The sequence below is a fragment of the Thunnus maccoyii genome, chromosome 1, assembly GCF_910596095.1.
Source record: "Thunnus maccoyii chromosome 1, fThuMac1.1, whole genome shotgun sequence".
NCBI lineage: Eukaryota > Metazoa > Chordata > Actinopteri > Scombriformes > Scombridae > Thunnus > Thunnus maccoyii.
In genome coordinates, this window is record NC_056533.1 from 12,219,747 (window position 1) to 12,237,202 (window position 17,456).

The 17,456-nt window shown below is 39.7% G+C and overlaps 1 long non-coding RNA gene across 4 annotated transcripts in view; it reads right to left on the bottom strand.

Annotated features, from left to right (window-relative positions):
* LOC121894578 overlaps positions 1–7,853 on the bottom strand; it is a 92,368-nt gene extending 84,515 nt beyond the window's left edge. For 2 of the 4 annotated variants that reach the window (XR_006095577.1, XR_006095578.1), the window contains exons 1-2: positions 7,622–7,849; positions 4,971–5,073 (exon numbers count right to left, since the gene is read on the bottom strand). This is a non-coding gene — a long non-coding RNA (uncharacterized LOC121894578). Of the gene's footprint in view, positions 1–4,970; positions 5,074–7,621 lie in introns of all 4 variants that reach the window. The other 2 variants (XR_006095576.1, XR_006095575.1) reach the window with 2 other exon arrangements.
* Positions 7,854–17,456: the final 9,603 nt, after the last annotated feature.

Here is a 17,456-nt window from a genome sequence, read left to right on the forward strand (position 1 = left end):
TAGTTTTTTTTCCCCTCCCCTCTACCTGTGTGAGCACATTTCTCATTAGTTTGAAATAATTGTAAGGCTAAAGGCAGAAAAAATGTTTTTTGTTTGTTTTAAAAACTACTATTTATCATTTAAGTGAAAGCACATTTATTAAATCAATGTTTTTGTTATTCCACCGAGGCTCTCTGTGTTTCTTATGGTAATGGTATTATTAATCAGAGTAGATTATATGAATGCAGACAATGAGATTGCAAATTCAGTTGAGACATATAGAAAATAGAGTGAAACACCTTTAACAGGTCTTCATGCATGCAACTGAAACAGGGGCTGTGAAGCGGAGACAGATAAACCAGGAGCTGAGAGATGTAAGATTCCGACTCACTCTCGCCCATTTTCACCTCCCATTATCTGATTAGCCTCCGATTTCTTCCCCATCAGTGCAGTGACCTGGATTTCGGGAGGATAGTGATGGTCAGCCAGGGTGGGGTCTGGTGAGAGGGGCCAAACCATTTGGGGGTGGCGGAACCATAAATCAGCAGCAGCGGGAGAGGAGAGTGAGGGGGATTTATAAAGATGTTGTGCTCGGCCAGCCCACTTGTGGACACTGTGATGAATTCACAAGCACATTGCCAAGGCAAACTACTTCATTATACCATGGCCCAGTGGTCATTAATCTCCCTGGGAGGCCAGCATCCTGGGGGATCGCCAGACCAGAGAATTTATTCAGGCCTGGAGGTACCCATTTCATTAGCCATTCAATCTGTTCAGTCCCCCTCTCTCTCTCTCTCTTCAGCCCTCTCTCTGTTTGTATTTATTATCATCTTAGTTCATATTATCTAATAAGTATCAGCTCAATTCCTCTCTTTTTCTCTCTGTGTAATGTCTTTATTATTACAAGTTACACATTCACAGAACATTCTCACAAATGTTGACTGCATTCAAATACTGGAGTTTTACACATTGGTTAGATATGGCCGTAACTGGATTTGTTATTTTTTTATGCCTTTATAATAGCAACAGTAGAGATACGACAGGAAACAAGGGGAGAGAGAGACGGTGAGCGACTAGGGATGGGTATCGAGAACCGGTAATAAACTGGTACCAGTTCCTGACTGGTCAGTACTGAAATACTGATAAGCTCCTGGACAAACGATGCTGCTACCAGTATTTATTTAATTCATTCTAACATTGCCGGCATTTTCAAATTCATAACCGTCCCCTAATGATGATGAAGCTGCCAGCATCAGGTAATTACGTTTGACGTTAAGTAACTGTGTGTTTACATTCTGTGCTCTCCAGTCATAGCTAACAGAACAAAATGTTCAAAAGTGTGGGCTCACTTTACTAAATTTAATGAAAATGCAGCTAAATGCAATATATGTAAAAAAGTAGTTGTATGTAAAGGGGGTAACACCAGCAACCTCATGAAACACTTACAAATACAACATTCTATAAATCTAAAGCAGTTCAGTGTCTGACTGCTTTAGCAGAGCAGCTGCTGCACCTACGTCCTCAGTGCAGCCTCCTGGCTCCTATGCTGATGGGATTTACAAAACTAAAAATGCGACTGTCTCGACCTCGTCAAGTCAAGGTAACACTTGTTATCGTTATCAAAATAAGTTAATTTAGGACTTAACTTACGTTTTAAGCACTTCTAATTTATGTTCCTAAATAATCCCATAGACAACGCCAGCCAAGCAGCAGCCAGCCACAGCTTCATCCCTCATTATATATAGGCCTACAAGAAACTCAAAAATCAATTTAACTTGTTATTTCTGCAAAAAAAAGTAATAATAAAATAACTGTTGAATCTTTTCCCATCTTTTTATGTCGAGTCTTTATTTTTTGCACCAAGTTATGAAGAGTAGTATCAATAAGAGTATAGATAGGTATCGGTATCAACAAGCAGTATCAGTATCGATATCGGTATCAATAAAATTCCAACGATACGATATAATATGATACGATACGAGCGACAGGCACCAAAAGTCTGCTGTAGAAATCAGATGTTATGGTTATGTAACATTCATTCAGGCAATCTATGACTTTCACTTAGTTGTTCCATCCATCTATCCATTTTCCAGCGCTAATCTGGGACCGGGTTGCGGTGGCATCAGACTGAAAGAAAGCCCATACCCAGCAACACCTTCCAGCTCCTCCTGGGGGATCCCAAGGCATTCCCAGGCCAGAAGAGATATGTAGTCCCTCCAGCATGTTCTGGGTCTGCTCCGGGGTCTCTTACCAGTTGGATTTGCCTGGAACACCTCCAGAGGTAGGCATCCAGGAGGCATCCTAAACAAGTGCCCAAACTACCTGAGCTGGCTCCTTTTGATGTGAAGGAGCAGCAGCTCTACTCTGAGCTCCCCCCGGATGTCCAAGCCCATCTCTCAGGCTGAGCCCAGACACCCTCTCAGTTACTTATTTATTTACTTCATTATTGTCACAGAAAAATTCCCTTCTGTACAGTATATTCACACAACTAAAAATTAAGTTTGTACTACTTAGTATGATGTGTACTATGTATTTACATTATAAGGATCAGCCTTACAAAGTTTTAACTATAATATATTTTTCAAAAAAGTGGTTGGTAAAGTATTTTCAGGTGGGTAAAGACTCCTCTGCAATCCTTTATCAACATGTATATACTGCTGCATTTATGCACTTGCACTGCTGGTCTAGGGATGTCAGTTTCGGTTAATTTTGCTTTCAATACACCGCAGCTAGCCTACATCTTATCTTCATACAGTCTGTGGGCTACCATTGACTGTATCTAAATATGAACAAGTCTGCGCAGTAGAGTCAGGTGGTGGGATGATGGTCGTCAAATAACCAATTAAAAACAAACTTATCAGAAAAATCAACATCAGTGTGATAACAGCTACCTAAAATGACAGAAACCATCTTTGGGAAAAGTTTATTTTTATTTATTTTTTAGTTTGGCTCATGTCCTGTCCGCTAACATAGAGGGGACGGGACTTATGACCTATACTGCAGCCAGCCACCAAAGGCAATCAAGAGGTTTTGGCTTCACTTTTGGGGAGCTGTCATGATGTCCATGTTTATATACAGTCAATGTGGGCTACACACAGCATGGAACAGCTAGGCTAACGATGCTGGCCACGCTAACTAGCCACTAGCCACAGTTCAGGCTGGTAAATGGATCCATCATGTCTCTTTTTATGTGCAGGTTGGTGCTCCTGTCAGTGTTGGACACTCCGTGTGAGACACTTCGGTCAGTAAATGTGTATTTTTAAAACTTATTTCGGGGCTGCGCTCACTCTCAGTCCCGCAATGTACCGAAATTTGGCACCGATTGATTTAACGTGAATAACATGAAGTAACGAGTTCAGTACTCAACCCTAGTATGCAAGTTAACCTATAGACCGACATGCGTAACCGGTCAAAAATATTCTCAGTGGTTAACTGATTAACCAATTAACAGTTAATCGTTGACATTCCTAGGTCCAACACTGCAAGTTCAGCTGCAAAAGACAACCTGATAGTCTTAGATAGGAGGTGAGGCAGAGGTGAGACAGAGAAGGGATTCCCAGAGGTAAACTCTCAGCTGCTGGCTACTTCAGGTTCTGTAATGGTGTCATTACTGAGGGCAAGTGCTGCTGGCCCAACATGTTATGGGAGGGCCAACATCCAGTGATTACTTATTAATGCTGGGACTCTTTATTCCACACACATATAGAGAAAACAAATATGCTATCCCCTCTGTCTATTACTGTGATCAAACAGATGCACCTGGACACAGAAACACGGCTCCATACAAACACTCAACCATGCTTGTGCACAAACACCTACACGCTTCAAGGTGAATAAGGGTTGCCTTTGGCATTGTAAATTCTAGAGGATATCGATATTTATCTTCAGCTGCTGTTTGCTAAGCAACTGAGGTTAGTTGTAGTGGCATTATAACTGCCAATTGGTAACACCCTTTCTGACACAACCACACGCCGACACATATTATTCTTGTCTGGCACACACAGACAAACACTGGCTTACTATCTCTCAAACACACACACACACAGTCCAGGAAACATTCACAACAACACTCAACATTCCTCCCATGTTGTGAGGTCTTTAATACCACCATGTCAGCCAAGCACACTAACACCCTCAATCTGTTATCATGTGATCAGACCTTGCATCTAAAAACATAGGGAAATCTTCATCTTTCTATGTTCCCTTGCTCCTCTCCCTGAAGGATTTAACCATATATATATGTGGAATAATTTCATCAACCATGCTGTGTCCCGGTGGACCCCTTCCACTTTAAACACTTAACGGGCTAAATAAATAATGATGGCTTGCGCACTGTGTGTGTGTTAACGTTAACGGCACCAGCCACTAGCCCCGAGTCCCACAGCAGCAGGAGTCCTTAAAGCGAATAATTTGCTTCCGCTAAGGCCGCCACACCGTAGCCATTCGCCAAGCAGATTATGGGCCTTTAAGTAGCAGTCAGGCCTGAAATGTGACTCTAGGGCTCACGGGCTGTCGGGGAGGAGGCAAGACTCCTTAGAGAGAAACAGTAGGGCAGGGACAGACAGACATGGGGACTACAGTACCAGTTAGGAGAAATGCTAAATCTATAAATATGAAGTTAAAAGAGGAGACATGGAGGGAGAGGTGAGGTGTTGGGGGCACTTACAAAGATGAACACAGCAACATAAAAGGACACTCCTTTACCTCATGGTTGCATACCTCAACAACTGTGATCAGACCCTGTAGTGTGGGCACAGCATGAAGCCATCAGCCTGTATAACATGCAAGTTTAATCAACAGGTCTTTTAGCTGGTCACTTGCTTTTTATATCAAATTGGAAACTGTTTTTCTTTTATTTACTATTTTTATTTTGTCTCACTTTGATCAAATGTGTTTTATTTATTATGATCATGTTGTGATCTTGTTGGGTTCTTTGGAATCTGAGTGGTTTTCTATATGACAGGAATGGCACAGTAAGAAATGTTGCTTACCTTGATGATATGTTGCAGGTTTGAGTTCACCCAAACTGATGTACGGACCTGTCTCTACATCAAACCAGTTTGCATTGGCTGCCTCCTATTTTACCGTTCAATCCTGAAGAAGCAAAAACAAAAAAACACCAACCTTATTGTCTCAATTCGGTTAGATAGGTCTCTAAACATATTAAGTTTTGCCTCGAGAAAACGTTACATAAAATACTCTGCTTTATTTATTATTTTATTTATTTCTATCTGACATGACTTTTCCACAAAAAAGTTAAATTACTCAAAGTTTTACATCTCGTCCTACTCCCTCACTGAAAAACCCAGAGCTGATGAATATGCAGATATGTTCATTTCAAAAGTTTAACTGCTGGGTGACAACAAGTCACCTAATCCACTGAAAAGTCAATTTACAGCGTATGTGCACTGGAGGCATCAAGTTTCCACATCACACTTGTATAAGTTGCACAAGATGGACCTTGATTGGCTTCCAAACCAGCTGTGATGTCACAAATAACACTTGTACATACTTAAACTGAGATTTAAGTTGAGTAATGAGACTGACCGCCTTCAGCAGATGAATGTGAAAACAGCCTTCTTTTGTCAAACTCTGCACATACAGTACATGATTCTGCACAGTGAAGCTCAAACCTCCAAGTAAATTAACAATAACCATACACCGTAGCTCATCTTTAACTGGAGGGGGACTTTCATAGCAATTTTCACAATCCAGTAAATGTAGCCTCACATATGGATTATTAAATCTTAACTATCCAATCTTCATATAGGTGTACATGAAAATATGTGGGCTACCAGCCTTAGATATGAATTTGAATATCTAGTGGGAATTCAGGAACCATCCCATTCAATATCTTTATCTTTGATTCCCACTCTCCATTATTGTTACCACTGGATTATGCAAAACTGAAGTCCTTCCCCATGAACAGTGGTTTAAAACCTTACTCACTCTTCTCTCCAATCATCGTCTCTCACGTCCTCCTGCTCTCTGTGCATTTAGGACCTCGCCAATGTCCCCATCCACAACTAATACCACACTCCTGCTCTGATCAACCCCTACAATACCTTCCCATCCCTCCCATCACTTTAAAGTCATTAAACAGTGAACACAGATGCAAAACATCTGTACTACATAAGGATAAGAACAAAAAATGTTCTGCCTTTGGTAGGAGCAGAAAGAGTCTATTGAGATACATAATGCTTTCTATATAGTGATCAAATTGCCAGATAAAGGGCCTAATGCATGCATGTGTGTGCACACGTGCTGTCATCTGTGTATGATAAAGTCTGTTCACAGCCCTCGTCCTGGGCTTGGAGCTTACAATGATAAGCCCATTACGATATCAGGCTTTAATTCAAACAGCTTTGCTGACAAAAAAAATAATCAATAACATATTTCCCTAAACCTTCTCTTCTTGTTTTTCTTTGTAAGCTCAGCACGTTCTGAATCAACTTTACATCCTCAATTTGACTCCAAACAGCACCAGGCTCCAGTTAAACCCTGGAGAAAGCAAGCAGACACCATCAGTTGATCTATCATGCCATCTCCTCACTGAAGAGCGGACAGAAACATCAAATCACCCTGAAATGACATCTGAACATCAATACATGGTCCCCGCCCCTCCAATGTGACAGTAAAAGCTGTATTGATTTCCACCCAGATTAAGGATACTGCTGGGAGCAATTTAAACATACAAGATGAAGTGTCCCGGCCCAATCATGAGTGATGTCTTTCAGTGTGTATAATCTCGCATTTTGAAGAAGCAGAGGTCTGGATCATGGATGTGTAAAGGATAGGACAGGCCTCAGTAAGATCCAAACATTGGAGAGAGAGAGATAAAATGTCAGGAAATACTGACAAATACCCATCACAGTTTCCCACAGCACAAGGTGACATCTTCAAAAGGTCCTGTTTTGTCCAAGTTATTCAATTCACAATGACATAATGAGTAAAGCAGCATGTCTTCACATTGCAGAAGCTGGAAATAGACCATGTTTGGAATTTTTTTACTTTAAATTACTTATTCGATTAATAAAATGGTTGGCGGCTAAATATCTTTTCATTACGTTTCAGCACTAACAAACAAAATGGCTGACAGACTTATCAAGTAACGCTAAAACTGCCAAACGTTTGTTGGTTACTTCTTCTCAAATACAGTTATTGTTTTCGTTTGCTTTGTTGTTTTTCTTGTTTTGTTTTTTGTTATTGTTGTTGTCCATGTCACATCATTGTAACTTACACTTGGTCCAAGTGACCAGTTTTTGGCTATAGTAAATTATGGCAATTTGTCATTTTTGACGATAAGCTAAATGACTGAACAGTTCATTTTTAAAAAAGGATTAAAAAATATATATGGGAAAAATATAATTTATTATGGTAATCTACCCGAGATTTTGAGTACAGGGTTATTTAGTGGTCAGTATTCCATCTCCAACTGTTTTAACGTTAAGGTACAAGTCAATATGTTAGCTAGCTCACACGGTGTTTCCTGTAATAAGTTAGGGGCTAGCCTCCCAAACCTAGCAAGGTTGGCTGAAAACAACTGTTTATGTAGCCAGCAATTAGCTGAGGTTATGTTGTAGGTGAGGTGGCTACATAAATATGTCGACACTGAAAGGACAAAATACAGCATACTACTCACGGCAGTTGGTCACACCGACCAATGGTGTAGCTGTTGCCAGAGTCAAGCTCAAGAATAGTTGCGTGCGTACTTTCCGACGTAACCATGACGACATGTTGAATTCGTCCTCTTCTTTTCCAGTTAACTTAAACCTGAATGCTTGTACAGATGTTCGGTCTCTATTTTACATTATTTTAAAAAGGTGTTGAACTATAAGAACAGAGAGAAAGAAAGAAAATTCTTCTTTTCTGATTAATAGCAGGTGACAACAAACGCTAATGTGCATTTCTGCCACCTGCTGGTGCGGAACAATACCTACAGGACAGGACAAAAACTGTTTTCATCCCATTTTCTCTCAAGTAACTAAATAAATTAGCATTAACTGGTACTATTTAAATCTCAAATGTGCTTGAGAAGTAAAAAAGAGTAAAAGTAAAATAAGGTCATTTGACCTAAATAAATAATAAAAAAGTGTTGTTCTAGATGACAACAGACATGGAGAGACAGGTTTTCTAGTATTTCGGTTATAGCCTACATGTATTTACATAGCCTACTCATTTCTTTTATTGTGTATTGTATGTGTGTATAAACTTTATATTGTGTAGCCTATTCATAAAACATTTTTATTAGTTCAGTTTCACAGCTTACTAATGTGAACCGTGAACTGTATATTGTTGGATAGAATAGTTAGATATAGAATAGAATATAAAACATTTTATGTTTGGTTCACCAAGAATCTAGACTTAGATATTTGAGTGGGAAGCTATACAACAAGTCTCCAGGGCACTATCCCAGATTTTTTTTTCCATAAGGTCTCTCTGTGTTCATCTTTTAAATAAAGATGTAATCCCTACATGGTGTAAAATGTTTAATAGCAATGGAATTCAATTTAAAATATATACGATAGTGTATATGGTGTACTTTGTAGCAGAGGTGTTTCACAGACACACATCGCTACTCTAGCATTTGTCTCCTTCTGCTTTTGAGAGTATTGCTAGCAACATCTTACCCATCATTCACTGACTCTCATATTTACACTACCTACCCAGATGCACACAGGCACCCACCACAGATGTGCAAGCATATACAAACACACATACACACCCATTCAGTTCATCCAGATTTTCCTTCCCCCAGCTGTGCAGTAGTGCTGAGGCCATGTATCCTGATGGCACTGATGATGCTTCATGCAGCCCTCAGGCCTCTGAAGGTTAACTCCCTGACCTCTGTGGTCTCCTGGCTGCTCTGATAGATAGGCCTGCTAATAGATAACTCAACAGAGAGAGCACACAGCACTAATCCAACTAATGTTAGACATTTCATAATGGATGTAGCACAACATTCCTTCTGTACTAGTTTCATCAGCTCGATCACCTGTTTACTGTAGCCCACTGTGTAAAGCTCCAAGTTGGTGTGGTGTGAATCATGAAGTTGTGACCCTTGTCAATGTGGTAACAGTCTTGCACAAGTCCTCCGTTTTACAGTGGGTTGCACGGGTACAATATCATCTAAGGTCATCATATTGCAAAGATTTTGATATGTATTATATTGGTTTTATTGTGTCTGGACACAAACAGTATATAAATTCATATAATAAATCCTGCATAACATACACTCATACATTACTGTGTATGTGTAATATTGATGACATTTTTTCTTTTGATACAGAAGATTTTCATTTATTGCTCTACAATAATCCACTTCATTGTGGGCATCATACTGCCTCTGGCCTTAATGTAGTGGCCATCACATAAAAAACATTGAAGAGTATAATTTCATTGTACTTGTAACCCAAGCATATTATATTTTTGGGCAGTGTTTGCATAGTGAACCATATATCTGCTGAGTGAATGAAAGACTGCGAGGAAAACAGAGAGAAACAATGTTTTCAGTCGAAACTAAGTGATATCACATCCTGTGTTGCAGAACAATCAAAGCCTAGGTGAGACCCGAACACATGTGCACTTGAACTTGGCTAAATGTTGCTCTTGAACATGTGATAGGTGCTGGGAAAAACAAGCCATTAGAGCCGGTTCAGGTAAACAAAATAGGACTCCAGCAGGAACAAGCAACATTGAGGGGTTGTGGGGTGGGTGGGTGTCTTTGAAGTGGCTCGGAGTATTCCCCTGACACTTCTGAGATATTTATTTGAATAATGTGCAGATTCACACCCGAGTGAGCAGAGATCTGTATGGTGGGTGGGAAGATGACAGGGTTTAATTTCCAACTCTTCTGAGAGGAGTAGTAAGAGAGAGGGAGGGAGACAGAGGAAAGAGAGACAAGGGAATTACAGAAAGAAAGAGAGAGACAGAGGGGGGAGAGAAATAAAGAGCAAGATATGATGCGAGGAAGGCAGATGGAAGTATATCAGTTTCCCTAAAAACATTTTGACATTTTAAATCGAAAGCAGTTTGCAGGCAGTAAATAAAGGGAAGGGAATCAATAGCAGTCAGTGATAAGGGGATAAAGCAGCTAAATATGAAATACAGCCTAACAAAATGGTATGGATTTCCAATGGGGCCACGTGACAGAGGCTGCTTTGAAATGCAAATAGTAACTTATGCACATTGTCCTTCTCAGGTCTGGCCACCTATTGATCGGCTAAAACAAATTCTATTGATCATTGAATATTTAATGGAGATAATTAAATCTCTCATGGAGGTACTTACACCCCGTTTCCAGTTTTCATACTCAGGAGAGCTGCTTTCGACTCACTAAAGCTCCACCACTGCTCGATGAAGGATAGCGCACAACTAATTGCAATAAAAGTAGATATTGAGTTCATGTTGAGAATAGTGCACAGGCTGTTTCCTGTCAACCTGAGTGTTCCTCACAAAGGGAAGAGACATGTCTACCAAAAATGTAAAGCGAAAATCGCCTTGTACTGATCTAATTGAGGCAGTCAATTATCTGCAAATGTTGTTAAACGTTCCTGCTTCATGTAACATATGAATGAATGTATTGAGAATTATACAATTTGGATTTAAATTATGCACTGCCAAAATTCATTGGTGGCTGGGTGAGAAAAGACACAGCAAATATGAACTGACTTTGGAAGTGGAAAGCAGTGACTAGATTAGTCTAAAACATCAGCCTCACTGTATATTTATGAGAAAAAGTTAGAGCAGAAATGTAACTTCTGGCATATATAAGCTTCTTGCTGTTGGAGTTCCCATTATACAGCTACAAAATGGCACCATCTGTTACCTTTTGGGCTTTTTCAAGTCTATCTCACCACAATACTTAAATGCCCATGTGTACATTGAGACAGATTTTGGTCACTATAATTGTTTGTCTTGTTCATACTGGCCCTGAAGAGATCCCCTCCTAAAGCAATTTCAATGTGAGTGATGGGGGACAAAATCCACAGTCCTTTTTTGTGAAAAAATGTAATTTAAAGTTCCCCTGAAGCTGTATATGAGCAGTTCAGCAGTCTGAGTTACAATCCTGTACATTTAGAAAGTGTAGAACAGGTCACTTGAGGCAATATTGAGAACATGAGTATTTTGACCCATTATGTGTGTACCTAATGTACTGTACCTTTATATTCTAGTGTATAGTGTAGTTTTTGAAGTAGTATTGCAGCTATTTTCTGATCAACAAATACTGAGTGCAATGATTAAAAAACTTATTTGTCAGGTATGGTATGCTGGTTGGAAATCACTCTATCAAGCTAGACCCTCTCTTTAGCTAATTATTGCGTTTTTGCAGCAAAATTGAGAAGCCCACTGCATCTGATCAAGCCACTCATTCTAAAAACTAATGTCTAAGCATGACAATGCTTTTCACTTATGATTACTGGCTATATGGCTGCAGATGCTGTGCAGAGCTGTGCAGATGAATAAACTGACAACTGACAAATAGCTCCAAACTCTTAAGTGTCTCTTAAACCAAAATCTGCACTGTTTTATACATTTCTTGAGTTTAATAAAAAGGATAAATCTCTATACCAGATGCATAGACATGAAACTGATATCAATCTTCTCATCTGAGTGTAAGTTTAACAACGAACAAGCATAATATCTATGTTGGATTATTGCTCTACGCTCTCAGGAGCCACTTCTTTCATCTTTTCAGGAGCCACTGTAGGGGAAACAACGTGAGGAAAAGTGAGGAAAGAAAAATCTCCTTAATTGACCGACATAATTTATGACATTAAGAGACTGGCAAACAGGAAAAGGTTGCTGTCAGGATAGTATTAGAGGGCAGCTCTCACTGCATGGGCCAGTGTTAAACAAAGTACCAATCAATAACCCTTTTATTAGTGACCGCAATCAATGTACCTGTGACTGAGTGAGCCAATTAACACTATCGATCGGCTGGGCAGAAGAAAGAGAAGAAGGGAAGGGGACGGGGGCGTAGGAGAGAGACAGGAAAGAAAATATGGGAGATGATAGCAGAGGATGAGCAGCAGTGTCTTCCTCAGGTCTTGTTTTCCTTCTCATCTGTAGGGAGGGGGAGTGAGAAGACCAGATTCCCACCAAGCAAGAGGCCCCGAAGGTCTGCCGGTGAGGACACCCTGACAGAAAGCAGAGGCCGCCTATCTCCCAGGAGGAAGTGAGTGTGTGTGTATATGTGTGTAGCGGTGGTGGTGGGGTGGAGTTAAGGGGAAGCTGCCCACCCCACAACCCCCCATTCGTGCACATCATCTCATGCTGGGGGTGAGCTGCACTGGGAATGCAGCACTACTCGTCTTCTCACCACTGGTTCTGAATAGTAATGAGGTCATAGGGATATAGGTCTCTGTGCACGCTCAGCTCCACCTCACTCCCCAAGAGACTGACCAGTGTGTGACTGTGTATGTGAGATAACCGAGACTTGGGGACACACATTACATAATTTCCTAGGGTCTCTGTATAATACAAAAACTGCACATGATACTAAATGTCAGGGCTGCTGTATTAAATACAAATTTTGCCTGAGCTCATAACTGTTGCTAGGAAATAAGTGCAAAGAAATGTTCTCAAAGATTGTATATAGGCTACTACAGTATTAGTATATATGCAAGTATAAAGAGTCAAAGTTTTTAGACAGTAGAGATCACAGCTAAAAAGGTGGAAAATTGTTTGTGAATACTATGAATATGGACCGGTTACAATGAAAAAAGTAACAAACCAGTAAATTTTCATGGGAGCTGTAGTTTTTAGAATACTAAAAAAAATTGTTTAACTTTTTTAAAATTGTGAAGGTTTCAACTTCTAAATGAAAGTTCTGCAGTGGATACCAGTTTGTCAGAATATGGAAAGTAAACTCCAGGAATACACTTTTTTTTACTAAAGAGATTGCGTTGAGTTACAGAAGCAAGTAGAACAGATGATAACCCAGATGGGACGTCATGACTTTCATGGCTCTCATGTCACATTTCAAAATCAAGTTTCTTCCTTTTTTTCTTTTTTTTTTTACACCAAATATCTTCATACTATAACATGAACAAAGTGTTTTTTCAGTTGTTGTTTGTATTTTATTTATATTTGTTTGTTTTATTTGTCTGGGACAATGCTCATTGATGAACAGGGGAAAAGAACTGCAAATGATCCAGAGTTTGGTATAAATAATTTTCATCTGTTGTGCCTGGCCAGATGTTAAAAAGGGGCCAGAAAAAATTGAATTTAAGAAAAATAAACATAATGACAAATAATAAATAATGCCACAGTAAATACACGATAGTTAGAATCCACATTGTTTTGTAACTAACTTGCTTCTATCTGTCACTAAGTATGTGTATGCCTTAAATAATATCTAGACAATGATAGCTGTGTCACACCAAAGCCCAAATGTTATCATAACAATTTCTGCAGCTCATAAAGAATATCAGGTCACAGCTTCTCAGTAGCATTCAAGCCCCAGTATTTGTGTTTGGGTGTCCTGTTCCCAAAGAGAAAGGGGTCAGGAGGACATCTGGTTCATGTCAGCTGGCAGTGTAGCACTTGGCTTAGGGGTTATCAGGCTCCCTCTATCAGCCTGCGGTTGGAACATGGACCTCTCCTTCCTGAAGGAAACCCTCCGAACCAGTGTGCCGACAGCTTGAGGGGGTGCTACAGAGAGAGAGAGAAGAGGAAGGACTAGAGGGAGGTGGAAGGAAAATGATGGAGAGAAGGATGAGTAGGGGAGAGACTACAGGAAATGACAATGTGTGTGAAGTGATAAGCCCCTGGCAAGGACCCCCACACCCTCAGGGAGGACTGGGGGCTACAAGACTTCAGCCTCAGTGCTCAGCCCTACCACTGTCCCTGATGACCCTGCCCAGCCATCTCATTGACAGGTGTGTAGACAACACTTGCTTACAGTATCTGAACAAAGTGTACTGTATATAGGCTACTGTTTTTGTTGAAATTACATATGATTTTACAAACATAAGTAAAATTACTCATATGAAAATACACTAAAGAAAATGTGAAAAGGTAGTTATTAAAAAAAAATTCCTTTGCCAGAAAAATGATTCTGAAATGAGTAAAAATATATTGAAGACTTGCCAAGTTGGAAATTGGAATGTATTACCCATATCAAGTTCAATTAGGTATATGACTAATATGTGTGTGAAGGTGTACTGTATGTTATATTATTTGATACGGTATGTGCAGTAGTAATTATTCTATGTTTTTATTATATGCCCTTGGAAGAGTAGCCCATGTCATAACATGAGTAAATGTTACTTGTTACTTCCACATTTGTTTAGTTTCTAGGTAATACATTCTAATGCTGTGGTTACATGCTGAGGTCTTTCTGAAGACAGGGGCTCGATCTCATTCCAGCTTATAACCTCAAACTATTCACTCTGCCTTGCTATGCATGATAAAACCCTCTGAGAGTGTGCACCACTTCTGACATCTTACATTACGCCACAACTATATTTTCTGGGAATTGAAAAATGTACTTAATAGTCATTGCTGTGCCACTGAGTTACTTTGTACTGCGTTGGAGTAAGATTATTACTTGTTATTTATATATTATTATTTAAATTTATTATTATTATTATCATTATATTTTCAGTAATGAGTAGTGTAAGGGATTACAAGTTGAAATTCAGTAATTATATTACAATAACTAATCTCGGTGGGTCGACGTGCTCGTGGTCTTACCAGGATTAATTTATGTTACATTACTTATGTTACATTTATTTTACTACTGAGTTATAAGTAAGTGCTTCTAATAAGTAATTACTTTTACAATGAGTAATGTGTAGTAACTGATTAATTACAATTTTCAAGTAACTTGTCCAACACTGCTCATGAGTAGATTTCACTTCCCTCATATTTCTTTTAAATTTCATGTCTTGTCTTTAGCATCTAATAATGAAACAACTCAAACAATAGAGGGAAATATCAGCAGGAACTCCTCTGATATCACAGTACGACTGGCTTTTGAGGACTACAATGACTTTTGATAGCCAAGATATCTACTCCATCTGTTTTACAATACTGAGACAGGCTGAAAGACTGGGTGAGCACAGAGAGACAATATACTGCAGTCTACTGGTCTGCTGTGTGTGAATGAAGAAAGGTGCCCATCTCAGTATACACACTTCATCTGGACTGCTGTAGTGCTTCGACAGATTGTAAGAATGCAAAGGTCAAGACAGACTAAGCACTGGGAGCAGAGGGAGAAAAGAGAAAGAGAGAGAGTTGAATGTAAATGCAGTCAGGCTCATCCCACAGATATGCACTTCATCTAGACTATAATAGTGGGATGCTACAGTGCTTTCCAAGATTAAACTACCACAAGACAGGTCAGGTGAAGGTGAATGCCAAAAGAGCAGGACAGGAAGAAGACAGACAAAAATAAAGACAAAAAAGCAATAGAGAGAAAGAGGGAGAATGAGAAAGGAATGGACAGAGGCAGAGGAGTGAATGTGAATGCAGCCGGGCTCCAGTCTGTGAGGATACTGCCAGCACTTTGTGATGAGGGAGCTTCACGTGAAGCGGAGCAAAGCAAGCCCTAAAGCCGGGGCTAAGTGAGCAGATTAGAGGACCACACAGTGGTATCAATCTTCCACTGCATTGCTCTCCTGCTGACAAAGGTCAAGAACACACTGTACCTCCACATAGTCTGCAGTGTGTACACACACTCAGATACAAAACACAGTCACCAGACATATAGTCTTACAAGACAGAGACGAAGTTAATGAAGCTAACAGCAACATCAATTTGATCCTGGCTAAAAAAGATCACGGTTTCTCATGGTTTGATCTGATGGAGCAGAGAAAGTAACATGTGTAAACGTGTGGTCATACTAAAACCTGCTTTCTGTCTCTGTAGCAGTAAATAAATGTATTTCCTAGATCATGGTATTTATTCTTTCTCACAGGGGTATTGACAGGGTACTATAATCTCTGACCCTTGGACTCTGCTTCTATTATGACAGAAATCTAGGAAATAAAGCTTAGTTGCCCCCATTGTATCAACATGTTTATGAAAATGTATTCTTTTAGGATATTCTTTACTCTCTGCTAAGGTGCAAGTATACAGTGTTTTCTTTCATTACATATTGAATGTGTGCACTTTATTATAAAAAGCACTAAAACAAATAGATATTATCAGTGTTATTGTTTGTTCTCATTTTTGCTTCTCCTAGGTAAAACACTCGCTCTACTTTGTCTCTGATGTGCACTTCAATCTCTGTGTGTGTTTTTTTCCCCTATTTAGCCTAAAGGTAACACTGTATATTTACTCTCAACACCTTGGGGTGACACACTGCTGCACTTGCCGCTTGGAATTTAAGCCGTGCTCCCTACCAAAGAGCTGTTTTACAGCCCCCTCAGACGCCGCCTGTGTCGATTTGTTTTCCCACAAGCAGTGTAAACACAACACTTGTTGAAGGACCCTCATTCACCATATATTTAAAAGGAATGCTGTTACGCCCACCCTCCCCCCTGTGCACCACGTTTCTCTCCATATTTTACCCCTTATCGTTCTCAGAATAAATATCCTTGAGATAAATAGAAGGCATGACTACAGATATCTCGACCTCAAAATGGAAAACATCTTGAACTGAGCAGGGAAAGAGGATCTTAAAAGGAGCCAAGTTGTATTTCAAGGACACTGCCCCCTTCGTTAGAGGCATCCATGTTATCCCAGAGCAGGGAGCCTTGTGGAGATCTGAGCCAGTCCTCTTCCTTGCTCCAAAGTAAGCTTGACAATCTGCAAATCAGAAATTAGCCTTAACAAGCCAAAGTTGAAACAAAAGTCTGTTTTTTTCTGTAATCTGATGATGTATTGGCCATGAGGCCAAGGTCAGGGTTCATTCAGCAACCATGTACTAAGCTCGTTTACATTAACCAGTGAAAAGGCTAATCAAAGGTATATGATTTCACCTTTTCTACAGTTAACAGGACCTTTTGATGTTGGCAACCATGTAACATCTGCTTTTAAGTAGGATGGATTGAGGGAGCCCCATTCTTTTTTTCTTTTTGTCCTAAGGTAGATCCACATAGGGCGACGAAAACGTTTTTCTCAGGCATGCTGATAGAGCTTGAATTGAGGAAAAGAAAAATGAAAGGGAAATGAAATAACCATGTCCGAATGCAAATCCAACTGATGAGGCAGGAATGTTAGGAAGCAAAATGCATAACATCATGCTGGTTGACACTGGATTTTATTAGTGTGAGTCTGATCAGAATACACAGGACCTTTTTCTTTTCGCTTTTTCTCACTTAATATCCTCAAGATTGAAACACACTGGGAATATTATTGTGACTTTCAGATGCAATAAAAGTCATAGGACTGCAGAATATAAACAAAAAATACAATACAAAAATAAAATGTAGTTTCTGTAATTGGAGTTATTGTTTAGATTACAGTCTTGAGATAAGGGAAGTAGGTCTTGTCATATTCTATCACTCTAGTTGCTGAGCATGTCA